The sequence below is a fragment of the Typopeltis vanoorti genome, chromosome 12 (assembly GCF_054136105.1).
Source record: "Typopeltis vanoorti isolate ZY-2024b chromosome 12, IOZ_Tvanoo_1.0, whole genome shotgun sequence".
NCBI lineage: Eukaryota > Metazoa > Arthropoda > Arachnida > Uropygi > Thelyphonidae > Typopeltis > Typopeltis vanoorti.
In genome coordinates, this window is record NC_143560.1 from 43,045,126 (window position 1) to 43,072,674 (window position 27,549).

The following is a 27,549-nucleotide window of genomic DNA, read 5'->3' on the forward strand; positions in this document are numbered from 1 at the left end:
AGTGGTTAGTGTATCTGCTCTCCAGCCAAAAGTCTGTGTGTTCGAATCCCGCTGTGGGCATGGATGTTTGTGATTGTCTGTGGAAAAACTAGTGGTGGTGGTGGTCAGCGATAGATGGCATTGGTGTAGTTGTGGTCTGTTGTGGACTGTGTGGTGGAGACAGAGGTGTAGAGCAAGTACCCTCCCTCGATGAGTCTTTGGACTCCCTGGAGGTGTTAAATAATAATAATAATAAAAAATAATATAATATGTGATTTAACGTCATGAGTATATATTTCAATTCTAGATGTAGAAAAGCCATCAAAAATCTGAAATAATGAAATATGGTTAAACTTGCCAAGAAATTATATTGTATAATCTTTTTAATCAATGTGTAAGCAAACAAACTTGAAATATCTTGATGACTAGGCCACTTGTATGTAGTGACTGATGGCTTCAGTGCATACCATTATGCACATCCAAAAGGAAGTGTGCTTTGCATTATGGGATACTAAGGCAATTGATTCAAGTCAGCCTCTATATGCAAGTAACCTAGTCATCAAGATACTCCACATGAAAACTTTGTTTGCTTACACTTAGATAAAGGATTAAATAAGAATATGACCTTGGTGAGTTTAATTTAATTTCTACCCAAGTGAAAAAATATTCACGATGGCTGCACAACATAGATAGCATTGGTGTAGTTGTGGTCAGTTGGTGGACTGTGTGGTGGAGACAGAGTTGTAGAGCAAGTACCCTCCCTCGATGAGTCTTTGGACTCCCTAGAGGTGTTAAATAATAATAATAATAATAATAATAATAATAATAATAATAAAAATAATATATGTGATTTAACATTATGAGTATATATTTCAATTCTAGATGTAGAAAAAGCCATCAAAAATCAAGCCATCACATTGCATTGTGTCCAAAACCCATGAACAAACACTATTTCTGAATATTACAACCATAAATTCAGATAAATCAGCTGTGACAATTTGTATAACTGATGATTTCGAGTAGAAAGTAGATGCGAATTCACATTTTCGAATTGCATGCAAACAGGTCGCATGATAGCACTTAACAGAATAAAAGGCAAAAGGTTACACAAAGCTAATTGTTTGAAGGAAGTGCTTTTTATGAAGGAATAAAGTTGCAAACTTGGATGTCTTGTAATTTATCAGAGACATCATCTAGATGATTTCACATAGGAAAATTATTGGAAAACTTGAAGAAGGGTGGGTACAGATTACTGATATTGCAAAGAGTTTGGAATCTCACATTGCATTGTGTCCAGGCTCTGAGGAATTTTTCAAATCAAAGGATTGTGTTCCAGACATTTGCTAAAAGGTTGCCCTTACTCTATCATGGGGCACGAAGACAGATTTTTGTTCATAACAGCTAAACGTAATTGATGCACCACAGCAGGTCACAAGTCGGCTCCATTAAGCACAGGGGAAAATTTTGTCAAGATATTATGCTAATATCTTGACAAACTGTGGCAAGATGTCTGCAACAAGTAAGCCTATATGCCTGAAGGCCTGTGTTTCTTTATCCACAGTTATCCATTGTAGAGCATTTTCAATGGTGTATCCATAAAAATTGGACAAGACACTAATGGATTAATGTACTCTTTACAGATGAGAGTTGTTTTAGTCTTTCCTCTGATTCTAGATGACACTTGATCTGGCAAGAAAGTGGTACTGCTTACCATCGAGAGAATGTTCTTGAAAGGTATAGATATGGTAGTGCTGGGGTAATGGTATGGGGAGGCATTATGCTTAATTTGAATGCATTATGGATGCACTGAGCTACATGTGCTGGACAAAGGAACTATGACTGGTGGATACTGCAGTGAAGTTATTCAACATCATGTCTGATTGTTCTGTGGTGCTGTAAGTTTTCATTTTTATGTATGACAGTGCCACACCACATTATACATCAAGTAGTGGAAACCCAGGATATTAATTGAATCAAGTGGCCAGCATGCTCCCCAGATCTCCAGTGTATTACAGAATAGGGAGAGAAGACACATTGCTGCTCAAAATTCCCCTCCAGAAAACCAGCAAGGCCTTATCCTTGCTCTGAAGGAGGAATGGGCCAGTTTATCTCAAGAACTCCTGAATCACTTCTTGGTGCTAAGCATGGTATGTGAAAGCTACATTGCAGTTTGGGGTGGTCAACCAGGTCTCACTAATGCCTGTATTTTTTGGCCAAGTTGAGCTTACCAATGCGCAAAACTCCTCACCCTTATTCCTGATACTTCTTGCATTTGTGTACATGCATTTCAACATCCCTCTGTATCCATAGTTATCCTTGTGTAATGTCATTATGAACCCATTTAAATTGGGGACCTGTGAAATCCTGTTTGGCATTGCATAATCATTATTGTACCCATGCTCGTTTATCACAGGAGTCACCAGATACACATGCTTGATGAGGACACATGCCAACAAATAGAAGACCAAAACAAGAAAGGAAAAACAAGAGATCTTTTCAAAAAGATCAGGGAACTGACAGGGAAGTTTAGTGCCAAGCTGACAATATCGAAAAGTAAACACGAAGGATATTATTATTATTATTATTATTTAGGCCTCCAAGAAGTCAAAAGACTCATCGTAGGAGGTCCCTCCTAGGAAACACAAAGCATACCACTCCTTAAACTCATTGACCATTCTTGCTTTCAGCACTCTATTAGGCAATGCATTCCACGGTTCAACCACCCTCCATGCAAAGAAACCACTCCTTACCCTCTTGCTCACAGCTTTCTTTCGTAACCTCCAGGGATGTCCCCTTGTCATCACTCCTTCCTGCTGTTCAACCAAGTGAAAGAACTCCCCAGTGTCAACCCTGTAACCACCTCTCAACAGTTTAAAAGTCTCGATCATATCACCTCTCCTTCTATCCACCAAACTCTGCAGTCCACATTCCCTCAGCCGATCCTCATAACTAACATTGTATAGTCCTGAAACTGTCTTTGTTATCTGCCTTTGTACTCTTTCCACGGTTAATTTATCCCCTTCAAATCCTGGGGACTAAATCTGAGAACAATAGTCTAAGTGTGGTCTGATCAGGGTCTTATACAATGGAATGATAACTCTTTTATCTCTGCAGGTCAGCGTCCTTCTCATTATTGCAGCAATCCTCTGTGTTACCTTCACCACCTTTGCAATATGTCCCCTGACTTTCAGGTTTCTATCAATCATCAACCCCAGATCTCTTGTCTTCCCTACTTCCTCCAGTATAGCTCCTCCAATAGAGTATGCAGTGTCCCATCGATGTGTCCCAAACCTCAAGACCTTACATTTTGCTGCATTAAGCCAACACTCCCATTCATTTGCCCATCTGTTTAGCTTATTCAAATCCTCTTGCAGGACTACCACATCTGTACTATTACTAATAACCCTTCCCAGCTTCACATCATCCACAAACAACTGAATATCCCCTCAATTCACCGACAGTGTCATTGATATAAAGGTTAAAAAATATAGGTCCCAGTACTGAGCCCTGTGGGACTCCACTTGTAACCCTCTGCCTATTTGAAATACACACAACTCTGATACCATACACAACTCTCTGATACCTATCATACAGCCAATCCTGAATCCAGTTGACCAACCTGACATCCAAACCCATGTGCTAGAACTTAAATATCAGCTTGTCATGTGGCACCCTGTCAAATGCCTTCACTAAATCCGAGAAAATGGCAGTATATGCCTTTCTCTTATCTACTGCTCTTGTAACTTTATTATAAAAGGCTAGCATATTGTTAAAATAAGAGTGCCCCTTCACAAATCATGTTGACTCTCACAGATAACATTACCCTCATTTGCCCAATGTTTTATACGGTCCCTAACTAATTTCTTCAAGATTTTAACAACTACTGATGACACACAAACTGGCGTATAATTAGACACTTTCAGTCTGCTACCACCCTTATGCAATGGCACTATCTTACCTTCTTTCCATTCCCTGGGCAGCTTTCCTATAGACAGGTCAAAGGTCAAAACCAGGTTAAAGGCACTGTCAGTTCCTTAGCACATTCTCTCAAAACTCGTAGTGAAATACCATCCAGTCCCACAGCTTTACTGACTTCCAGAGTACTCAGTATTTGAAACAACATGCTCTCCTCTAAACCTCGAACCTGCCCTATCCCTCTAGTATTAAAATTTACTCCTGCAGGATGAAATACACCAATAAAGTGTTCATTGAATAATTCCACTATGTCCTCTGCATCGGTCACTCTATTCCCATTTTTATCCCACAATGTCATTCTTTCACAATCATTTCTCCTCCTACTGGCTACATAGCTAAAAAATTCCCTAGGATTTTCTTTGAATCTTATGGCCAATCTCTTCTCATAACTTACAGAAGCTGCAGACATCAAAGAAAGATGGAAAGAGTATACAGAAGCCCTTTATAGAAAGGACTCCAAAATTACGGAGAAATTTGAAGAGCAGGATTATACACAGGAGCAAGTACCACTGGAGAGTGAAGTGAGGTAGGCACTGCAACAGCTATCCAGTAAGGAAAGCACTAGGAGGGAATGGAATACCTATTGCAATGCTCAAAACCCTGGGAGAAGAGGCAGTTAAAATTTTAACAGCTCTATGTCAGCAAATTTGGATTGCAACTACATGGCCTAGGGAATGGAAAAAATCAGTTTATATATCTTTATTGAAGAAAGGTGATGCACGAGAGTGCGAAAATGACAGAACTATAGCACTTATTTCTCATGCAAGTAAAGTGTTACTTAAAATCATTCAGAAAAGACTGGAGCCATTCATAAAAAGAGAAATGCCAGATGAACAGGCAGGATTTCCAAAAGACAGAAGATTGCCAATGTGAGATGGATAATAGAGAGAGCACAGGAATATCAAAAAAGAATGTCTATCTTTGTTTCCTTGACTATAGTAAGGCTTTCAACTCTGTAGACTATTGAAATTGTGGAATGTGTTAAGAACATTCAGAGTACCAGAGCATTTCATTATCCTTCTGAGGAATCTTTATTATGAACAAGAAGCTACTGTTCAAACAGATCTTAGAGAAACTGAGTATTTCACAATAGGTAAAGGGGTGTGACAAGGATGCATTTTATCTCCGTACCTGTTTATCTTGTACAGCGAATACATTTTAAGAATGGCAGGGCTGGATGAGTCAGCAATTGGAATTAAAATTGGTGGAAGAAATATTAATAATTTGAAGTATGCAGATGATACCACCTTGCTAGCAGAATGCAAAGAAGATTTGGGGGAACTTATTATGAAAGTTAAAGAAGAAAGTGCTAAATATGGCCTTAACCTCAAAAAGACAAAAGTTTTGGCAACCTGTGAACTTAATGATTTTGAAGTAGATGGGGAGAAAATGAAAGTAGCTAACAATTTTGTGCTCCTAGGATCCTGAATTTATAAAGATGGTTATTGTACTGAAGAAGTTTATTACAAATATCATGACAAATTTAAACAAGATCTTAGAAGATAAAGATATTAACCTCGCAACAAAAATCAGAATCGTGAAAGCTATGGTATTCCCTGTGATACTGTATGGATGTGAAAGTTGGACCATGAGAAAGAGCGAAAGAAGGAAAATAGATGTATTTGAATTATGGGTTTGGAGATGCCTGCAAAGCAAACCAATAAATTAGTGATAGAAATAAAGCCAGATTGCTCCCTTGAAACTATGATCATCAAGCAAAAATTGTCATATTTTGGACATATTATGCAAGCAAATGACAGTCTGGAGAAGATAATGATGCTTGATAAAGTTGATGAAAGCAGGAGAAGAGGAAGACCAAGAATTAGATAGGTAGATGGAGTTAAAGCAACTGGATTGCGCTTGGAAATTCTGAAAGATATGGCCAGGGACAGACCTGAATGGAGAATGTCTGTTCATAGAATCACCAGGAGTCGAAAACGACTCAGTGGAACATAAAACACACACACACACACACACACACACACACACACACACACACACACACACACACACACACACACACACACACACACACACATTATCTCTAGTTTCCCTGGTTTTGCACCACTACAGTTACTCCAGACCATTTAAGTGTAGTCCATCAGGCATATAAAAGTCCTTTCATCCATCAGATTCACTCCATACATCAGTAGACTGCACAATCCTTTAATTGATTCATTGCTCTTCTTCTCAGTTCTCTCGTATCATACTGAGGCAGCAGACTCACAGTCTTTATTTTCTTGCTCTTAATTTTCGATTCCACAAACAACTCTTTCATATCTTTAACTCTAATTTTGTTTTCACAGCAAAAAAAATGGCATTAATGGCCAAATCATATTAAAAATGATATTAGGAAGTAACTTGATTGTTAGCATTTGGGAAGGTTGAAGAGCACTTATCTTAAGGTAGTATGGTCACTTAAAGAGAATTGGAAAGGATAGGTCAGCAAAGCAGGTTTACATGCTACATTGGCGAGAAAAAAGACCAAGATTTAGGCAAATCAGTACAGTGAGGCATTCCCTAGAAGACACACAAAAAAAGGAAGATATGGCAATATTGGAGTGCTGACAGTGACAGACTGATTTGGAGTTATTATTATTACATGTCACCTCCAAGGAGTCCAATGACTCATTATAGGAAGGCACTCTACTCCACTCTGCTACACATGCATCTCACTGTCTTTCCTGCTACTTAACATTCCACTACACACAGCTATTATCAGCGTCATCTACTGCTCATCACCACCAACAGCATTTTTTTAGAGCTGGGTTCTTTACTTTTAGAGTGGTAAATGAGTGGAATAAGCTGCCAGAGTCTGTTGTGGGTGCTATGACGGTGAGTGAGTTCAAGGCAAGGTATAATATGAGTATGATATGAGAATGTCGTATAGTTGTGTGGACATGATGTTTAGGACCTCCCTCGATGAGTCTAAGGACTCCCTGGAGTCACCCGTAATAATAATAATAATAATAAATTAACACCTATCCTGTATTGTCACTTCAAACTTCCCTACTTAACTGGCACATATTCTCCATCCATCTATTCATTGGACATCATCATCAGATGCTGTATGGTTGCTCAGTGATGTGCCACACCAATCTTTGCCATGTGGTCCTGTTGTATGTGGTGAAGATCAGTCACTACAGGCACACCATCCATGTGTCCATCTCATTGATGGTCTACCCTTCCTCTTTGTTCAGGAACTTTTCCTTCTATTACTGTATCCTTAAGGAGCCTTAAAGTTCTTCCAGTCATTTCTGCACCCATCCTAATGTCTGCCTTTCAGTATATGATATCTTCAACAGCTTCATGTACCACCGCATCTCAAAAGCAGCTGTCATTTTCCTTTCAGACTTCTTTAGGTTCCAAGTCTCACATCCATAAGTCACTGTTGGAAAAACATTTACATCTGGAATTCTCAAATTTGTTTCTATGAAGATAGATCCATTGTTTCAGATTTTAGACAAGTCTCTGAGTGTTGTTTTAGTCATTCCTAATATTCTTTTGATGTCTACTGAACAGCAGTTCTTTACATTAATAATGGATCCCAGGTACTCATACTTACTGACTTCCTCAATTCTTTCTCAAAGGTAAGGTACACCTCTTTCTCAGGAGCTTCCCTCTCTGTATTTCCTTTGACAACCATAATCTGTTTCTTGCTAGGATTGAGCTGAAGTCCTCTGTTCTTATTGATCTCATTGACTTTGTCAAGGATTTGTCCTAGTGCTTCTTTGTAATGACAAGGACATGTATCATTGAGTCCTCTTAAGCTCATTCACTGCTTACACACATGATGTCCTCAGCATTGATACTAAACAGATGAGGAGAATGTAGTCATCCTTGCCTAACTCCCTTTCGAACCTGAAGCCTGAATTAATTCAACACCTGTTCTTACCATGGCTTCATGCTCACTGTACAAGTTAGCTATCAACCTGATAACGTGTTGAGGAAAACCCATTATTTTCATTCCTTCCCACAGTTTCTCATGCCGAACACGAGTAGTAGTCTGTGAAGCATATTACTATAGGGAGTCTAAATTCTTTATACTTTTCAATGATCTATCTAAGGAAAAGGATCTTATCTCTGGTACTCTTATCTTTCTTAAAGCCTGCTTGATCCTCAGGTATCTCTGCATCAACTTTTGCTTCAGTCTTATTTAGGATGATGTTTTATAATATTTTGCTTGCATGAGAGATTAAAGTAATAGTTGCAATCCTTATCACCTTTCTTGTGTTGTAGTATGAAAACGGACTTCTTCAAGTCTCTAGGTTAGTGTTTCCCAGTCTTTTTTGAGTTGTGACCCCTCTTCTATAATAGCCAAGTAATCTGCAGCTCCTGCCACATCTGCATAAAAAGTCATTTTTAATAGGGTAAAGAAAACACATTAAAATAGATTTTTCAGAGCATAATTCTAACCTAATATTTAATTAACTTAACATTTAATGTGATGGTTTTCAGTTTACTATTTGTAACATAGAATTTTATTCTAATGATAACACTGGATTTGTATATTTTATTTTAATGAGTGAATCAGGGTCTGCTGCAGCAGAAATTAAAAAAATATTAAAGGCCTGCCATTAATGATTGAAAATAATTAAAATAATATAAAATGTTTAATATATATGAACACGATGGGCCTTTGATATTTTGCAAGTATCCGCCACAGTGGACTTTAAATCGCTTCCCTTCATTTATCAAAAATCAGTGTTACAATCACTAGTAAAATATTGCAGTGTAGCCGTTTGAAATAAATAAGTGTCGAAAACTTCATGGTGAAATCCTATAAAAATAAAGGAAGCTAAAAATAATCGTGGTGATCACGGGACCCACCCCCTCTTGGGGATCACTGGTTGTGACCCACAGGTTGGGATCCCAGCCTCTAGGTCATGATCCTGTCTCCTATATCCTTGTAATTAATCTATAAAGCATTTTTATTTTCCCATCTCCTTTGGCTTTAATTAGTTCTGCAGGGAATCCACTTGCATCCAGGACCTTATTGTTGTTTAGCTGTTTAAGTGCTCTTTCAACTTCATGCCTTAGAGGAGGAGTTTCCGATTTGAAATTTTCATGGTGAGAGGGCACATCCAAATTTTCCTTATCCTCTCTGCTATACAGATCCTCATGGTATTCTTTTCATTTGTTTTTGATTTGCAGTTCTACTGTTAGTAGAATGGGATATCTTTGATGACATTCAATTTGGTCTTAAACTTGTGCTTTAGCTCACGAACTAAACAAAACATCCTTTTATAATAAGTCGAAACAGTGTGATTATAATTAAATTTCACATTTCTAACGACTGTAACTGCATAACTATTCAGCAGAACGAATTAATATTTATTCTTGTGAAAAGGCTTAGACGTTGGTTATACATTTTTACTAAATTACTTAAAGAAATTACAACATACAAAAGAATATACATTAAAATAAATTTTAATACATTTCCAATATTTCGGCACCGTCACGTTGCCATTATCACAGGAACAAATACAAGACACGTGCACGCAAGCACAACACACAGTAAACGAGGAACGAAGCAGGAAGCTATTCTTTCTCCTAAAAGTCCTGATGGTGCCCCCTAGAGGGCAATGTTGGTATTCTTGGCTGATTGGGCTGAAGGTCTGCTGATGTAGGTTTCCCAAATTTGGGGCAGTCTCATGCAACCAAATTTGTTGAGATTTGGATTGTTTCTTAGAGCTGAAGCTAATTCCATGAATAGCCTTTCGTATTTGAATTTACTACGGTGTATTATCGTGGCTTTCTTCCACTGTATTCTATGGTGGGTATCCAGTGCATGGTCTGCAAGACCAGAGTGGCTGTATTGGTAAAAACGGATCTAGTCCTTGTGTTCTGAAATTCTGATATTAGCTGTCCTGCCTGTTTGGCGAAAGTAGGACAGCTTACAACTGCAAGGGATTGGTATACACCAGGTAGGTCTAGTGGGGGGGGGTCTTTAGTGGAGCAGATAAGGGATGCCAATTGTTTATAAAGTCTGTAACAAGAAGTTAAGTCATGTTTTTTTAGAATTTTTGTAATTTTTTCCGAGGTGCCTCAGATATAGGGAATGGTGATGGATTTAGAGTAATCCTTGTTGTGAATGGGGGGGGGTAGAGGGGGTTGTGGTTTATTGGTTTCAATATTTTTTGGATTTTTGGTAGCCATTGGCTGAGAAAATGTTGAGAATGGGTTTAGTTCTGTGGTTAGGGCATTGTCATTGGAACAGATAAGTTTAGGCCTGTTGTGTAGTGTCTTAATGACTCCATATTGTTGTGAGGGGGTGGTGGTGGGATTGTTGGTTAATGTATATGGTGGGTTTTCTATAAACTGAGAAAACCAAGGTTCCATCAGGCTGACCGGTGACTAGTGTGTCTAAGAAAGGAAGGCAGTTGTTTTTTTCTTCTTCCAGGGTGAACTTGATTCTGGATGGTTGTTTAAGTGTGTTAGGAAGGAGAGGAGTGCATCAGAGCCATGTGTCCAAATAGCGAGCACATCATCAACATAGCGAAGCCATATGGTTTGTTTTTGTGGGGCAGAGCTTAAGGCTTTCTCTTCAAAAGTCTCCATATAAAAGTTGGCCAAAGGTGGGGAGAGTGGAGAACCCGTGACTGTCCCCTCTATTTGTTTGTAGAATTTTCCTTGCCAAACAAAATAGCCCGAGTTCGTTGTGTGAACTGAAATAGGGCTGTGATATCGGGAGGAAATTTAGCTTGGATTAGCTCCAAGGATTCTTTGAGTGGGACATTTGTGAATAGGAAGGAGACATCAAAACTGACCATTACGTCAGTGTGTTTGAGTGTAAAGTTTTCTATGCTGGCTTTGAAGTGGGCTGAGTTTTTTATGTGTCAAGGTGTGTTTCCAGTATAGTGTGTGAGGGCTTTGGCCAAATGTTTAGTTAGTTTGTATGTGGGGGAATAAATGCCATCTGCTATGGGACGTAATGGCACATTTTCTTTATGTATTTTTAGAAGTCCATATATACGGGGGGGGGGGGGGGTATGGAGTTAAACGGTTTTAATTTTTTAGTGACTTCTACAGGCCAAGAAGTGACCTTCTTAAGGAGCCTGTGGAGTTTTCTAATTTGTGAGTTAGTGGGATTGTACTCGATAAGGAGGTAAGTAGCCCGATCTAACAATAGAGCATTCAGCTTACCTGTGTAATCCTTTTGGTTAAGTAATACAGTGGCGTTCCCTTTATCCGCTGTAGTGATTATTATTTCCTTGTTTTTCTTTAATTCTTGCAGAGATTTAATTTCGTTATTGGGCATGTTGGTTTTTGGTGGTTTTGCTTTGGTCAGAACACAAGCCACATCCAGTCTAATATCGTTGGCAACTTGGTTTGGAAGGTGTTGTATCCCATGTTCAATTTGTATCATAATGTCATCATCAAATTCCTGCCATGTACCCTCAAGGGGTGTACAGGATATGATAGTACTACATGAAAAATTTACTTCATTACTAACTTCCTATCTACAATTTTCCTCCAAATCAGTCTGTTACTTGTCAAGACTCCAACATTACCAGATCTTATATTTCTATCGTCTAAGGCACTTTGTACCGTACAATCTACCTATATCTTGGTCTTCCTCTGGGTCGTTTTCCTGCCAACTTGGCAGAGAGTCCTCCTCCCATGACTTTTGTTTAGCTAGTTTTACACACTGTTTAGCTTTCTTACATTTGTCTCTGTATTCTCTAAGAGTACAAGCTGACTTATTTGCCAAGAACTTTTGACATGCTTCCTTCTTTTCCTTCACTGCCTCTTTAACTTCCTGTGTCCACCATGGAGTTCTATTTTTTCTATCCATGCAGACAACTTCACCACATGACTCTCTAGCTGAATCAGTCAGGGTTTTTTCAAGGCCTGCCACTGAATCTCCAAGGTTTGGTTCCTGTTCTCAAACTCTTTCATTTTTCCTTCAATAATCTTTGTGTATTGTAGTCCACAGGTCACATCTGAGAGCTGCTCAACTTTTGTTCGTTTTAAAACTTTCTTACATGTCATTCTTTTCAATATGAAATTCAATTTTATCCTGCTCAAGACTAAATAGTGATCACTTGCAATTTCAAATCCTATGTACACTCTGGTGTCCTGCACCAGGGAGAAAACATCACTATCAACAATAACATAGTCAATGAGACTTTTCTTATTCCTTGCCTTTTCTCTCCATGTGAATTTGTGCACATTTTTATGTTGGAACATGGTGTTAGTAATAACCAGTCCATATCCTGAGCAGAAATCCAACAGGTATTTGCCATTATTATTAGCTTTGCTCTTTTCTCCAAATTTTCCCAAAATATTTTTGTATGTCTGACAATCATTTCCTACTCTGCTATTCAGATCACCAACAAGGACCAACTTTTCCTTTTTCATTGTGTCAGTTGCTTTTTCTAAAGCATCAAAAAATTCCTCCACTTCTACCTTAGTAGAACCTTCTGTGGTTCTACCATAGGCACAAATAAGTCTCATTGTCCAGTTCCTCATTCTGATATTTGCCCAAATCACTCTACTTGACACTGTCTGCCATTCAAGAAGATGAGTCTTGTATTTTGTGTTGAATACTATGGCTACTCCTTCTTTTCCTTGATTGTCATTGCCTGAATATAACATTTTGTATTTATTGCTCAGAAAGATCTCACCAGTTTTTGTCTTTTTTGTTTCAGTCACCCCTATTATGTCGATCTGGTACTTATCTAATTCCTCCGCTAGCTCCATTTCTTTGCCATTCAGGCTTCTTATGTTGAAAGTACCTATCTTTAACTTTGGTGATGTTGAGTTGGGGCGTGTTTTCAGATTTGTTCCAGTAGCTGACTTTTCGCTGTTCACATGGTTCCCTGGCGAAAACAACAGGGGCCTTGTTTAACTGGGCGACGACCTAGCCGGCATGAAATTTTGTCATGTTGTACCATCATTTTGTATTTTAGTTTAACCAATAGGAATACAATTTGGTTGGCTAAATCCCAAATTGCCAGCCCATCCTCGTTCATTCAGTATCCAGGGAGATACCCAACAGGGTTCACCACGAGAAGGTGAGGATTGGACATTAGGTCAGAAGCCCTGGTCGGTTCTCCGCATTCCTTTAAAGGCTATGTGGAGGTCTCCTCTCAGTTATACAGCTTTGACCCTTAAGCACCCCTATCATAATGTCTTCAGCAGGTATTCTTCTGGTCGCATTAGTGAAGTTGTGGCCACGTGAGAGAGCGTCGAGTGCTTCAGGTTTCACACTAATTGACGAAAGGTTGACTACTGTGTCGGTAGGAAGTTGTGGTTTGGTGTTCGAGTTCTTTTTTAAATTCTCAAATTTTTTGATGTGTTGTTCCTGTACCTTTTTAAATTCTTTATCTGCAGCAGTGCATGAGATGTCGTATAAAATAGACCAAATCTTGTGGTTTAAGGTACTGGAAAGCTCATCTTCAAGTGCCTGGATAGCTAAGTTAGCATCAATAAGGGAACGGCGAGTAGCGACGATTTGTTCAATGAGCAAAGCTTGGCTGGCACGGTTATAAATACAGAGAGCCTTTTGGGAAACAAAATGGTGCTTGAATTTGACACAGTTTGGGATTACCTGGTTAGCCCGGCAGCGTTGTAATTTCCTTAAGCTATTTGGTAAGAATGTATAACCAACGTCTAAGCCTTTCCACGAGAATTACGATAATCCACGGAGATTCTATTGCACATAAGACCCGCATTACGGTAAAATGAAGTTGAAGCTATCAAGACAACTGAATCGTCTCGTTCCTAAAATGCTGCCTGGATAATCAGGTAATCCCAAACTGTGTCAAATTCAAGCACCATTTCGTTTCCCAAAGGCTCTCTGTATTTATAACCGTGCCAGCCAAGCTTTGCTCAATGAACAAATCGTCGCTACTCGCCGTTCCCTTATTGACGCTAACTTAGCTATCCAGGCACTTGAAGATGAGCTTTCCTGCACCTTAAACCACGAGATTTGGTCTATTTTATACGACATCTCATGCACTGCTGTGAATAAAGAATTTAAAAAAGTACTGGAACGACACATCAAAAAATTTGAGAAGACCTTAGCCAACGAGATCAAGGGTAATCCCAAAGAGTTCTTCCACTATGTGGCAAGTAAAAGGAAGAATGACTTTGGAAGGATAACTTTAGTGGTTGCTAATGGTATTGTGGTGACAAAATCAGATGTAATAGTCGAGTTACTGAGTGATCACTTTTCAAAAGTCTATCACCCAAGTGAGGATATCTCTGTACCTGTAGCAATAACTAATGTGAGAATTGAAGTTAAGAAATCAGAGGTATTTAATATATTGCAAAATTTAAATGCAAACACTGCTGGAGGTTTGGATGGAATAACAGCTCGGGTGTTACATTAATGTGCAAAGGAATTGTCAACCCCCCTTACTTGGATATTTAACTTAAGTTTGAACTCTGGTATGCTCCCTAGGGAGTGGAAGTTAGGCAAAGTGGTTCCTTTGCATAACGGTGAGTATTGGAAAAGTTGGTTAAAGACAAAATTGAAGAATGAGTTGATCAGGACATGATACTCTATAGAAGCCAACATGGTTTTGTTAAAGGTAGATCCTGCCTTAGCAATCTATTAACTTTTTATAATAGAATGACATCTGAGTTGGACAAAGGAACTGGCTACACAGTGGTACTTCTGAATTTTGCTAAGGCTTTTGGCAGGATACCCCATCGAACACTGTTATGCAAATTGGAGCAGATGGGAATGGATACTAAATTGGTGATATGGATAGGAGAATGGCGCAGAGAGAGAGAGATACCAGAAGGTTGTGTATGGAGGAGCCAAATCCAGGATGTAGCAGGTGACCAGTGGTGTGCCTCAGGGCTCTGTGCTTGGGCCATTGTTGTTTAATTTGTATATAAATGATATACAAAATGGCTTAAAGGGAGATATTTAGTTGTTTGCTGATGATGCAAAGTTGGGTAGTGCAATAAAAAATCAAGCTGATGTTGAAAGTTTGCAGGATGATTTAAATAAACTGGTAGAATGGGCAAAAGGTAATGGATGTCAGTTCAATGTGGAAAAGTGTAAAGTTATGCATTTTGGGATTAAAAGATTACCAGCTGTGTACTACACTGATGGAACAGTAATCCAAGAGATTGATGAGGCTAGGGACTTAGGGGTGTTGGCAGATGGGGAGATGAAGTTCAGGGGACACATTGCTAAGGTGTCTAAGATTGCACATAACATTACTTGGTTGTTGAGGAACACACTGACATTCAGAGATAAAGAGGTTATTATTTCCCTTTATAAAGCGTTGATACTTCGACATTTGAATTACTGTGCTCAGGTCTAGTTACCTGGATTCCTTGGAGATGAGGAGGCTGTGGAGAGTGTTCAGAGAAGACTGACTAAGTTGGTGAGTGATGTAAAAAAATGCTCCCTACATTGATAGATTGAGAGCTTGTGAATTGCAGAGGTTGGTTGATAGGCGGAGAAGAGGGGATATGATAGAAACAAACATTTAAATTACTGAAAGGTTTTTATAGGATTGATGCAGGGGAAATGTTTCGGCTTTGTGATAGTAATGGAAGAACAAGAGGTCATCCCTGGAAATTAAAGAAGAGTGTGGTTAACAAGGGTGTGAGAACAAGGTTTTTTGCCAAGGATGGTGAATGAGTGGAATTCATTGCCTCACTTAGTTGTGAGTTCTTTGTCTGTAAATGAATTCAAGAGGAGATATGACAGATATTGTTTTGCTAGTTTGGGTCTCCTGCGATGAGTCTACTGACTCCATAGAGATACCCATAATAATAATAATAATAATAATAATAATGATCTGGAAATTTGAAGAGATAGGTTCCTTAGATATCAAACTTGGCAGAGAACAGAAGCCCATCGAACGACAGACAGTGGAGGAAATAGACCACAGTGTTAGAGGAAGAAAAGATGGCAAATGTCATAGGAAGCAGCAGCAGTACAGTGTATTGTATTGTCTTTAGACAAACCGGTAAGCACAGTTTACAGAGTCATAAGACAGATTTTGTACTGTTATCCTTATAAGATTTCCCATGTTCAGCAATTGCTTAATCCTGATCAGGGTGCAAAAGAAACATGTGTCCTGCAGTTTCTGGCTTGAAATAAAATGGACAACGACTAGCCATGGAACATTTTTGAGACTAACGAAGCTCACATCCATCTGAACAGTGCTGTTGTGAATATTCACAACTGCAGAATTCGGACAACCGCAATCCCACATGTTGTGTGACAGATTCTGTTTCATTCCCCAAAAATGTCACCATTTGGTGTGGTTTACAGCAGAATTCATTATCAGACCTTTGTTTTTCAAGATGTTCTTTCCTGCTGGTCTCTTTACCCACATTAATGGCCAGCGATATGCATCTCTCTTAGCCAATCAGGTGATTCCAACACTTCAACAATGTTGTGGTTAGATTCAGCAGTTTTTATGCAGGATGGTGCTCCTCCTCGCATCACCACTCCTGTCAAGCAATTGCTTCAGACACATTTTACTGAGGACAGATTCATCATTTGCGATTTTTGTACAACGTGGACAGCATGCTCGCTGCATCTGAATCCCTACAACTTTTGGCTGTGTGAAACCCTACTCACAAATACATCCTCTGATGAAATGATCAGATCTAAAACTTTCGATCCTCTCGTGCCCTCCTTTATATGCTGCCTGAGATAGTTATCTCTCAAGAACGTGAGAAACTTGTTTTCCTTATTCTCAAATGCTATCTCTTCATTCCAATCTATGCTACCATAATTAAAATCACTCATAAAATTACCCTTTTCCGGGCCTTTAGTAACATCCAACTAAATATTTCTTCTTTCCAACTTCCAGATTACACCACAACCTGCTCATAACCATTGCCATTATTTCCCTCTTTCATGTCTTCCTTATGTGGACATAATTCCCCTGCTATCATCAGCAGCACTCCTGCTCCCTTCTTGTTCATTTCTATCATTGCGAAAAATATCGCATCCTTCCATTTCTATTCCCATTAGAATATCATCTTAATCAACCATGTTTCACTTATTCCAATGATTTTGGGACGAATAAACTCAATCAGTGAAACCATTTCATCTCCCTTATTTCTGATACTTCTAGCATTTGCAAACAAATACAGTAATTCATTTTTATGTCTATAGCAGTCCTATCCAAGGCCACTTGTTGGTTGTTATTTCTTCACCACACCTGCCCAATCACCTTTATTACCTTACCACATATATCTGCTCAATCTCAACTTTCCCACCCACATTGCAATATACTCCATCTTCATACACACATTCATTGCCAATTTCATCATCTACTCTCCCTATGCCATGTCTCCCTGTCCACCTGGGCTTTCCCCATTTCCTTGTTTCTCTTGCATTCCCGTTCTCCCTTCATCTCTCACACTACTACTGTTTTCACTGCCAAGCACTTCTGTCTCTTCAATACCACTCTCCTGATTTTTCACTGCATCTCTTGCTTCTGATCTCTTGCACGCATCACACACTGTGCTTCCATCCAGCAACATTTTCTTCAGTGCACTCACTTCAAAGTCATTCAAATGCAACCCATCACGCCTGTATAATTTCATTCTTCCCTCAAACACATGCGATACATCCACAAACTGTACTCCCTTCTCCTCACACAGTTCAGCTAGCATACCATTCATGATTTTGGCTCTCTGTTGCAACTCATCATTGTCATACCTGAGCAACACACTGACAACCACTACACTGTTAACTTTCACTCTTCTTAGTAACCTCCTGATATTTGTGCTTACATGCTCCTTATGTCTGCTTAGATCATTTGTCCCCACAATCACCATTAACTCTCTTGCTTGTTTCTTCCTCATGTCCAACGCCTGCATTATCCTACTCATTCTCTTTCCTGGATAGCAGACCTTATGGACTCTCTCATTAACTAATCATCTAACTAATTCCTGTCTTCTAGGCACTTCTGACTGCATCAATCCACCTACAGCTTAGTCTTCTTCTAAGTCTTTTTTCCTGCCCTCCTGCATCACAAATCAATGCTGTTTACATGACCATAATACCTTAGATTATTCATGACTTATTTTTAAAGGTATTAACAACACCAAATGAACTATTTTATAAAAAGATGTGTTTATTTTCACTGAATTTCCAATCAGCATATCAGAGCACAACACAGCATGTATATGTGATAGTGAGTAAGTGACATTTACTCATGTCCAACATGTAAGCTTATCTGCTAGATTGACACCTTAGATTAGTTCTGCTCACATATTCTTGAATGCTAACAGTCACTTTCCTCCCTAATATCTTCATTTTTAATATGATTCTGCTGCTGATGCCATCTGTTAACTCTTATAATTTTTTTTCATAACTCTGTGATGTAGTTTAGTCTTTGATAAACTGTTTTATTTCTAACCTAACTTTATAAATTAAAATTGGTTTGAGCACTGTCTTGTATATTACTAATTTAGTGTTTTAGCTAATTTTCTCTTATTCCATTTAAATTTTTATTCAAACTACCTCTCCTTTCATACTAGCTATGGTTATTCTGTTGTCTATTTCCATATTTAATGTGCCATATTCACTAGAAATTGTGCCTAAATGGCTGAAATCTAAATATTTTTCTTTTCTTTAGGTTCTTGAATGCAGTTGAGGTTTTTTTATGTTCTTGCCTTTTTTTTCTTTTTTCTTTCTAATTTTTATGCCAAATTGGTTACAGCTGTTGTTTAGTTTAGTTAAAGGATACTTGAGACTTACAATGAATGTTTTTAGGAGTACATATATTGTCATTTGAATAAAAGACAGAGTGAAGTTTGATATCTCCAATTCTGATGTCAGATTTACAAGTATGATATCACCAATTCTGATATGACCATAATGTCCATAATCACATATGACCATAATCACTTTCCTTCATCATGTTTTCCATATAGATAATAAATGAGATTGGAGATAGAGTGTAGACTTATCTCACTCTTGATTTTATATCAAGCCACCTTCCTGTGCCTCCTTTAGTTCTAACTGCTGACTTTGCTATGAATAATGTTCTGAACAGCTTTTCCCTTGGCACATTGTCATTAATGTTTTCCAGATCTACAAAACAATGCAGATCCTTGTTATATTTCCATAGTTTCTCAACTATTTGTCATAAAGTGAAATCTGATCTTGACAGCAATCTAATTGGCCTGAGCCCAGCTTGTTCTTCTTCCAGTTTTTTATCCACAATTTTTCTTTATCTCTTATCAAGTGTGCTTGCATAGATTTTACCTGGAGCACAATATCCCCATTTTTTTTAAGATATCCACATTAATTATATATCTTTGCAGTGTTATCTTTTGAACAATTCTCAGAATTGAATTGGCTGTCAGTCCATTTAGGGGCCTACATAGACATTCTATTTAAATCTTCCTGTAGAGTCAATGCATCCTCTCCTAGCCATTCTCATAGCTGTCCCCATTTAAACTTTTCACCAGAGGCAGATCAAGTGGGTATCAGACCTGGCAGCCACCAGGGGTCCTGAGCTGTGTGGAAAAATTAAAAGAGATCTATAAAAACAATATAGATATTATGCATTTTGATGATGAATTTGGGACGGTTTCTACTATTTTTAAAAGAAGATAAAGACAAATTCAATAATACTGCCACATAAGTATACCAGGCTGCAAGAGAAATGTTGTCAACTTTTCCAAATAGAAATTTTTTTTAGTGGTCCTGTAAATTTTACTGCCAGGGGCTGCCAGCTGGCTTCATCCATCCCCTGCCTTTCACACCGTCATTAATATATTGGTTTAACAATAGTGGTTTTTAAACACACTTTTTTGAAGCACACAATTAACGATTTTCCTCTTATAGGATACTGTTCCTTCAAGCTATTTTCCTTGCTCCTATATGTTATCTCCTCATTCTCTATTTCATGATTACATAATTTTCCTAATCTAATTAGGATCTTAAGACTAAGATCCTAATCTTAGTTAAGATAGTGATTCTTCTGCTGTAGTATGACAGAGTTGAGTAGAAGGAGGGCCATAATAGTGAATGAGGTTGATGCATAGGTTATGCAGGGAGAATGATGTGAAATTTGTGGATGTGTGTGGATGTGTACTGTGGAGTGAGTTTGATGGATGAAAGGACTTATACAAGAAGCATGGTTTTGCATCTGAATGGATTTGGTTTTCAGAGTTGAAAAAAGTGTTGTTGAATGAAGTGAAAGTGAATTCACAAAATCAGAGAAACTAAAGCTATTGGTGGACATAGCATATTACAGAACCCTGATTTGAATATAGCAATGCGATTAAATAGCATACCAGCTTGAATTTTATGAGAAGGTGCTTGGGAATTGGTAGTGCCTTTGACCACATTGTTTAATCTGAGTCTCGGCTCTGGGATAGTCCCAAAAGGGTGGAAAGAGGGGAAATAGTTCATTGCATAAAGGAGGTTTGAAGACTGATGTAGCAAATTACTGACCAATCAGGAGTCAGTCAAGGTACTCGAGAAGTTGGTTAAGAGCAAAAAATGGAATGGATAGACAAAAATGGGAACTATACGAGAGAAGGGGGGGCAACATGACCCACTCCAACAAGTAGTGGGTCATGTCTTAGTAACTTGCTCATGTTTTATAATACAGCAAAAGCAGAGTTGGATAAAGATAATGTGTTTACAGTGATACTGCTGGACTTTGCAAAAGTTTTTGACAGGATACTGCATGAAATTGTAATCCATAAATTGCAGCACATGGGAATATATATAAAGTTGGTCAAGTGGATAAGAAGGTGGTTGATGGAGAGATATCAGAGAGTAATTTATTCTGGACTAGAGTCTAGTAGAAGGCCAGTGACTAGTGGCATGCCACAGGGTACAGTTTTTAGGCTGCTACTCTTTAATTTGTACATTAACGATATAGGGAATGGTCTGAGAGGCACTATTCAGTTGTTTGCCAACAATGCAAAATTAGGTAGAGCAATAGTAATACAAATAATGTTAAAATTTTGCAGGATGATATGAATAGACTGGCAGTCTGGGCAAAGGAGAATGAATGTCAGTTTAGTGTGTTAAGTGTAAGGCTATGCATTTTGGGTTGAAAATATTACCAGCTATGTTATATTGATGGAACTGTACTCCAGGAAATTGATGAAGCCAGGGATTTGTTGGTGTTTGTGGGTAGCATATTAAAGTTTATAGAGCATATTGCAAAAGTGACTAATGCTGCTCATCGGTTTACTTGATCACTGAAGAAGACCCTCACAAGCAGGTTATTATATCTCTTTATAGAGTCTTGGTGAGATCCTGATTACTATATGATTACTATATGCAGATCTGTGGTCACCTGGGTTTCTTGGGGATGAGGAAGAAGTGGGGAGGATCCAGAGGTATCAGGTCTATGAAATAAACCTTATGAGGATATGTTGAAGATTTGTGGGTTAGAGAAATTGGTTGATAGTTGGAAGAGGAGTGATATGATTGAAACACAAATTACTGAAGGGTTTTTATAAGATTAATAGAGAGAAAATTTTTTAGAACAGGTCTGGTGGTGGGAGAACTAGGGGCCATCATATTCTTTTCCTTGGAAACAGGCAGAGTGTGGTTAGCAGGAGTGTCAGGGCTAGATTCTCTCCATTCATCTGATCGGCAACTAGCATATTCAACTTTTTGATCTTTGGAATACATTCAAACATTTGCTACTCTTAACTACTGTAGTTCTTGACCACTGCTCAAGAAGTATTTATTCCATTTCCAACTAACTAATCATTTCATGCTGTTGCACCAGGATGACTGCTTAGTTTTCTATAATCACTAGCCTCATTGTTCCTCATATCCTTTTTCTTGTAACAGTTCTTACAAGGAAAAAAACTCCTCGTAAATGGTCACCCATCAAGGGAATGGATTTCTTTATGATACATTTTCCAACTAGATAGAGAGATTCGACACTGCACTTCTTTTATATAACAGTCCTCTGATGCAGTAATGAAATCCATTATCCTTTTATTCTCTTTGTTATGTACTGTCTAAGATGGCCGTTTCTCAGAAATTTATATTAATTTTCCTTTTTCTAGATAGTATATCCTCATACCAGTCTCTGTTTCCATGATGACAATCACTTGTAATGATCACCTTCTCTTGTTAAACTAGTTCACTATACATTTCCTCATCATCATTATCTTTCACATTTTGAGGCCTTTATCCTTCTGAATATCTCATCTTGCCCAACTCTACTTTGCACTGTACTGTTTCAGAACTGTTTACTGGCTCACCACATTGTGTGGTGGGCACTTTCCTTTGCTATTGTGAATATCAGTTTCCCCCTTTCGTCTTGTCCTTCATCACCATCATCAAATTCCTGATACCGATCCATAATTTTCCTCCAAATTAATCTGTTATATACCAAGACTTTAATATTATCAGATCTTATATTTCTGTCTTTTAAGGTGCTTTTTACTGTATCAGTCCATCTACACCTTGGTCTTCCTCTTGGTCTTTTTCCTACCATCCTGCAAAGAACACTTGTTTTGCTAATCTTTCCTCTCCCATTCTGTTTAAGTGGCCATACCACCTGAGATTAGCTCTACTAACACATTCCTGAATGCTAACAATGGCGAGTTCTTTCCTAATATCCTCATTTTTAATGTGATACTGCCACTGATACCATCTGTTCATTTCACTAATCTTTCTCAGAACTGTTGTATCAGAGGTCTCTAGTCTTTGACTAAAGACTAAAGACTAGAGACCTTGTCCTTCCTCTCTCTTAAAAACTGTCTTTGCTCTCCTCTATCAACTTCTACATTTAGCATTTACCAGCAACTAGTAAATATCTCAACCTATCTGCTTCCCTCACGCTATACTACTTCATAACCAATGCCACTATTTCCCCCAACCATCAACAACAATTCACTGTTTTCTGTATTCTTCCTCTCCTTATGAAAAACACCATACTCTATTCATCTCTATTCCAATCAGTATATTATCATCCTGCCATGTTTCAATTATACCAATGATTTTTTGGAAGGTAAGCTCTCTCGATGCATCAAATTTATCTCCCTTATTTTTGATACTCTTGACATTTATAATATAGAAACATACTCATTTTTTGGGTCTGTAATCAGTCTTATTCATGCCCAGTTCCAGATTACCAAGTAGGCAGAGTAGGCATTGGCCTATGGGCCACACTCCATTTAGGGGTCCCACAACAACGGGTTAAAATAATATTGATTTGAGTCTTGAAAGGCAATTACAATCAAGCTTCCTTAAATTGTTTCCAAAAGATAGAAAAAATGAATCAACTCAACATTAATGTTATCCCACTAGAGTGTGTGTGTGTGCATGAGAAACCTCCAGAAATGAAACTTTCTGTGAGTTAGTGTGTCGCGAATCCCTGCCGACTCCAGATCCTAGTAGAATATTTGTGAGTAGAAGCTTTGAGAACACCAACAAGTATGTTGGTGTTCTCAAAGCAAAAGAATTCCTTACTTATTGTTTAATAATATTGTATAATATTGTTTAATAATATTTAATAATTATTGTTTAATAATATTTAATAATTATTGTTTAATAACATAATATGTTTATTTGTGTAATAACATTAATAATTGTTAATGCTTGTTTTGTGTAATAAAATTTGTTTATTAAAATTGTTGGTTGGTAAAGTTATAAACGTATTAGGAGGTAATTTCTGAGGAGAGATTTTGACTGCCTAGGGGCCTCTAGAGGGTTTAATCTGGCACTGGTGTCACCTCTCAGCAGTGGCTTCTCCATGTCTGATCTTGAATGTGACACTAATGTTTTAGAATAAGAAAGCCATCCTGCCACTTTACTAGCCTTTAGCATGACAAAACCAAGACTGTTGTACTCAGATCTAGTTTCCTTGATTCCAGTGGGATGAAGAATCTGTGAAAAAATTACAAAAGCAGATAAAACCAAATTATTCAAACTTTTGCAATGGGCACCAAGATAGGTTAACCACGCTACCAGCCAGAACGTATATATACATCCAAGTTACCATGGATGCGAAGTGCATATTAAAATTGTAACACCATTGATATTACTTTGAAATATATAATGCATACGAAGTATGAGGATGCATATTTGATCCATAATGGCCGGTAAGGTGGTTAAGGGACTGCAGGTTGCCGACCATGGCTAAGTGATGTGATTAAGTCATACAAGTTTCTTAGAGGATTTTATGGGATGTAGCTGAGTGAAAATTTTTTAACTTGTAATAGGTAGGAAAAGAACAAGAGGACATCCTCAGAAGTTTAGTAGTTTGGTTATCAGGAGTGTCAGAGTTAGATTTTTTTTTTTTTGTAACAAGTGGTAATTTAGTGTAATGGTTTACTGATAAATGGAGAGTGCATATTTAAAGTTTAATTTGAAAATTATGATTTCTGTGTCTGTTCAGGGTGATTTGGTATTCATTATGACAGAATACCAAAAAATATGTAAGAGTTACATTTTTGTCAGCGTTTGTTCATTGAGACTTCTAGTTTACCTTCAGATAATATAACGTTATTATAAAAAAAAAACAGCACTTATTTTTTGTTTTATCATCATCTATGATAACGAGTGGTTTGTCTACTGGAATGTCATCACAACAAAACTGTGCCTTAAACTCATTCACTGTTTCCACACATGACATTTTTCAGGCAATGCATTCCAATTTTTTTTTTCAGTTTTTTTTCATACCCAACATTCATTCAGAGACTGCCTTAGTCAGTTGTTTCTGACTAAGGAATATTCTGAACTCTGTTCAGTATATTCTCACCTGTTTGAAAACTGGTTAACACGATCTCTGCAGATTAATCCACATGTGGCATGATCAAGGCTTATACAAAGAAACCATAACTTCTTAACTTCTATTGTCCGGACATGAGGTATCCTATGCCTCATTGTCACAATTCATTGGGATGACCTTACAGTTTTAGCAGTGTATGTCCAAGATATCCCTACCAGTTTTATACTCTGCATCCCACTCTTGCCTTCCACATATCAAAACTTTACACACTGCAGTTTCAGTCGTGGGTCTATTCAGATACTCCTGTAAGGTCACAACATTTGTACTGATCCTTATAGTTCTTCTTAACTTGACATCATCTGCAGACTTAGCTGGCATGGTTGGCTGATTGGTTAATGAACCTTCTTTGCAAACAATAGGTGGCATGGATATTTGTGACTGTCTTTAAGTGGAGATGAATTTCATTGTCAGGTATAAGACCACTGTCCTACTTTTGGAGGTCTGAAGCCGATTGAAAAAGTTCCATGTTTGGTTTCTAGAGTGGAGTTTCTGGATTATGTAAAAATTGAATAAAAAATACAAAAAAATCTGTTAATATCTTTTATTCCCTACAGGGTGTAGGAGAAGCCATTTTAGCCCTATCTAACTTTTTTTTTTGAGCCTGAGGGGGAAGTCAGACTCCACTATTTGCCAATCAGAGATAACTGGGCATAAGCCTGTCACTAATTTTAAATGGTGTCTTCTGTCTCTTCACCAGATGCCATTTAAAATGAGTGATTTTGCACCCTCTAATCTTAACTCAATATATTATTGTCTGAAATAGTGTGAGGTTCTAATAGCCTGGTTCAGAGAGTAAGTGTTTTGAGGATGCCATAATGTTGGGAAGGGTGGTTATGGTGGTGGTGTGATTGTTTATATAAATACCTTCCTGTATGAGTGGGAAGCCATTAAGATAATGCCACTGGTGTATATAGAAAGGGATTGCTACTTTCTTTTTCTATGGTGGAGTTTATTTTTGAATGTTGGCTGTTAAGATGCACCAAAATGTATCTAATATGTCTTGGTCTGTGAGGCTAAATACATGATCAACACATCATAGTCAAACTATTGGTTTAAATGTGGCTGTGTTGAGTGCTTGATTTTCAAAATGTTCCATATAGACATTAACTGGGGGGGGGAACTCATAGCATTCCCATCCAGCTGTTTGTATATTTTTTCCTTTCCATCAGAAATAACTGCATATGTTGTGAATCTGAATAGCTTAGTATATCGGGGGGAGGAGTAGAAATGTGATTTAATGAGGTCAAGGATCTCTGTCTAAGGTATTTTAGTGAATATTGAAACTAACCATGATGTCAGAATATGTCATTGTTAGATTTTTTTTATTAATGTTTTAAAGTGTATGAATATTTGCCTTGTCTGATTTCACTCAACATATCTAAATAGAGTATGTATATCTTTTTTTAAATTTCCATATAATCTTTGCCCGCAGTATTGATTATTTCAAAATTCTTTTAATAAGCTAAATTAAATTTTTAATAAACAGTATAAGAAATTATTTTAATATTTAATAATATATTACTTGGATTACTTTGATTAACATTATAGTACTGCAAATGTGAAGTGCTGTGTAGCTTTATCATGGCACATGAAAAGTTTATCATATTATCAAAATATATGTTTTATCTTTTAGGGGCAGACTCTTATCTTTTGTCATGACTGATTAGAGAACAGTAATACTGAAAGAGGTATATATATGTGAGCAGCTTAGCAGCTTAGAGGGATGCCTTAAAGTAGCTTCCTATGTTTTTTTTTTTTGACTCATAAAGAAAAAAAATAAGTAAATGTTGGTTTATTAAGTTACAGAATTATAATCAGTGGCTTCAGGTGTGTGGTAAAAGATCTGCATTCTGTGGAGGCAAGTGTAACTTTGAAATGAGATGATAATTGTTATTTTTGTCTTGTGTTATTCTGTAAATCATATATTATAAAGGATTTATTTATTATTTTGTTTTTTATTCTCTTGTCCTAGAAGGACTGTTTGGTTGTTTTTATATTTTTCACATATTATTAATATGACTAAAACTCCTTGGCAAAAGACTTACTGTGGGAGGTCCTCACTATGAAATATAGTGCCATTACACCATTACTTAAACTCCTGTACTGTTTCCACACTAACTGTAAGCACTCAGGCAATGCATTTCTTTACCTATCCCTCTCCAAGCAAGGAAAAAAAAAGTTGCTCTCATTTACTCCACATAATACAATTATCTATTATTTATCTGGCCTTCAAATACTGGTCCTTGAACAGGTTAGCACATCTGACTCCTGGAATGGCACTTTGCAACAGCATATTCAGTTAGCTGACTAGCAAATCAGCTTCCATATGCAACTGGATAAAATAAGCTGGATGCAATGAATGTTTTTATATTGCCTAATTGTGATATTCATATAAGCACTGATTTTTAGCCTTCTATAGTGAGCTTTGTGACTGATTGGAGAAGATAATTATTATTATTACCCCAAGACCTCATGGAGTCAAAGACTCATCTGGGCTGTCCTTTTATCACACACACAGCTCATAATACCGTGTCTTAAACACACTAAAACTCCTTGCAGACACAACACTCTCAGGCAGGGCAAGGCAAGGCATTCCAATCATTTACAATTCTGCATGAAAAAAAACCTGCTTCTCACTCCCCAACTCACACCTTCTTTATACAATTTCCAGGGATGACCTCTGGTTCTCCCCCTGATCTCCCACTTTTTTCTGTAGAACTTTTCCAGCATTGATCCTATAACAACCCCTCATAGAATCTCCCTACTTCTACAAGCCAGTGTCCTCTGCATCATTCCCAGAAGCCTTTGTGTTGTCTTCACAATTTTGGCTGTGTGTCCCCCCCCCCTAAATTTCAGATCCTTATCCACTATC

The 27,549-nt window shown here is 37.7% G+C and overlaps 1 protein-coding gene across 2 annotated transcripts in view; it reads left to right on the forward strand.

The window, feature by feature from the left end:
• Positions 1 to 27,549, forward strand: part of LOC150100738 (beta-galactosidase-like) — a 381,618-nt gene that overhangs the window by 30,883 nt on the left and 323,186 nt on the right. For both annotated transcript variants that reach the window (XM_090401983.1, XM_090401982.1), the window contains exon 2: positions 26,311 to 26,539. The gene's annotated coding sequence lies outside the window, so the exon portion shown is untranslated. The remainder of the gene's footprint in view (positions 1 to 26,310; positions 26,540 to 27,549) is intronic.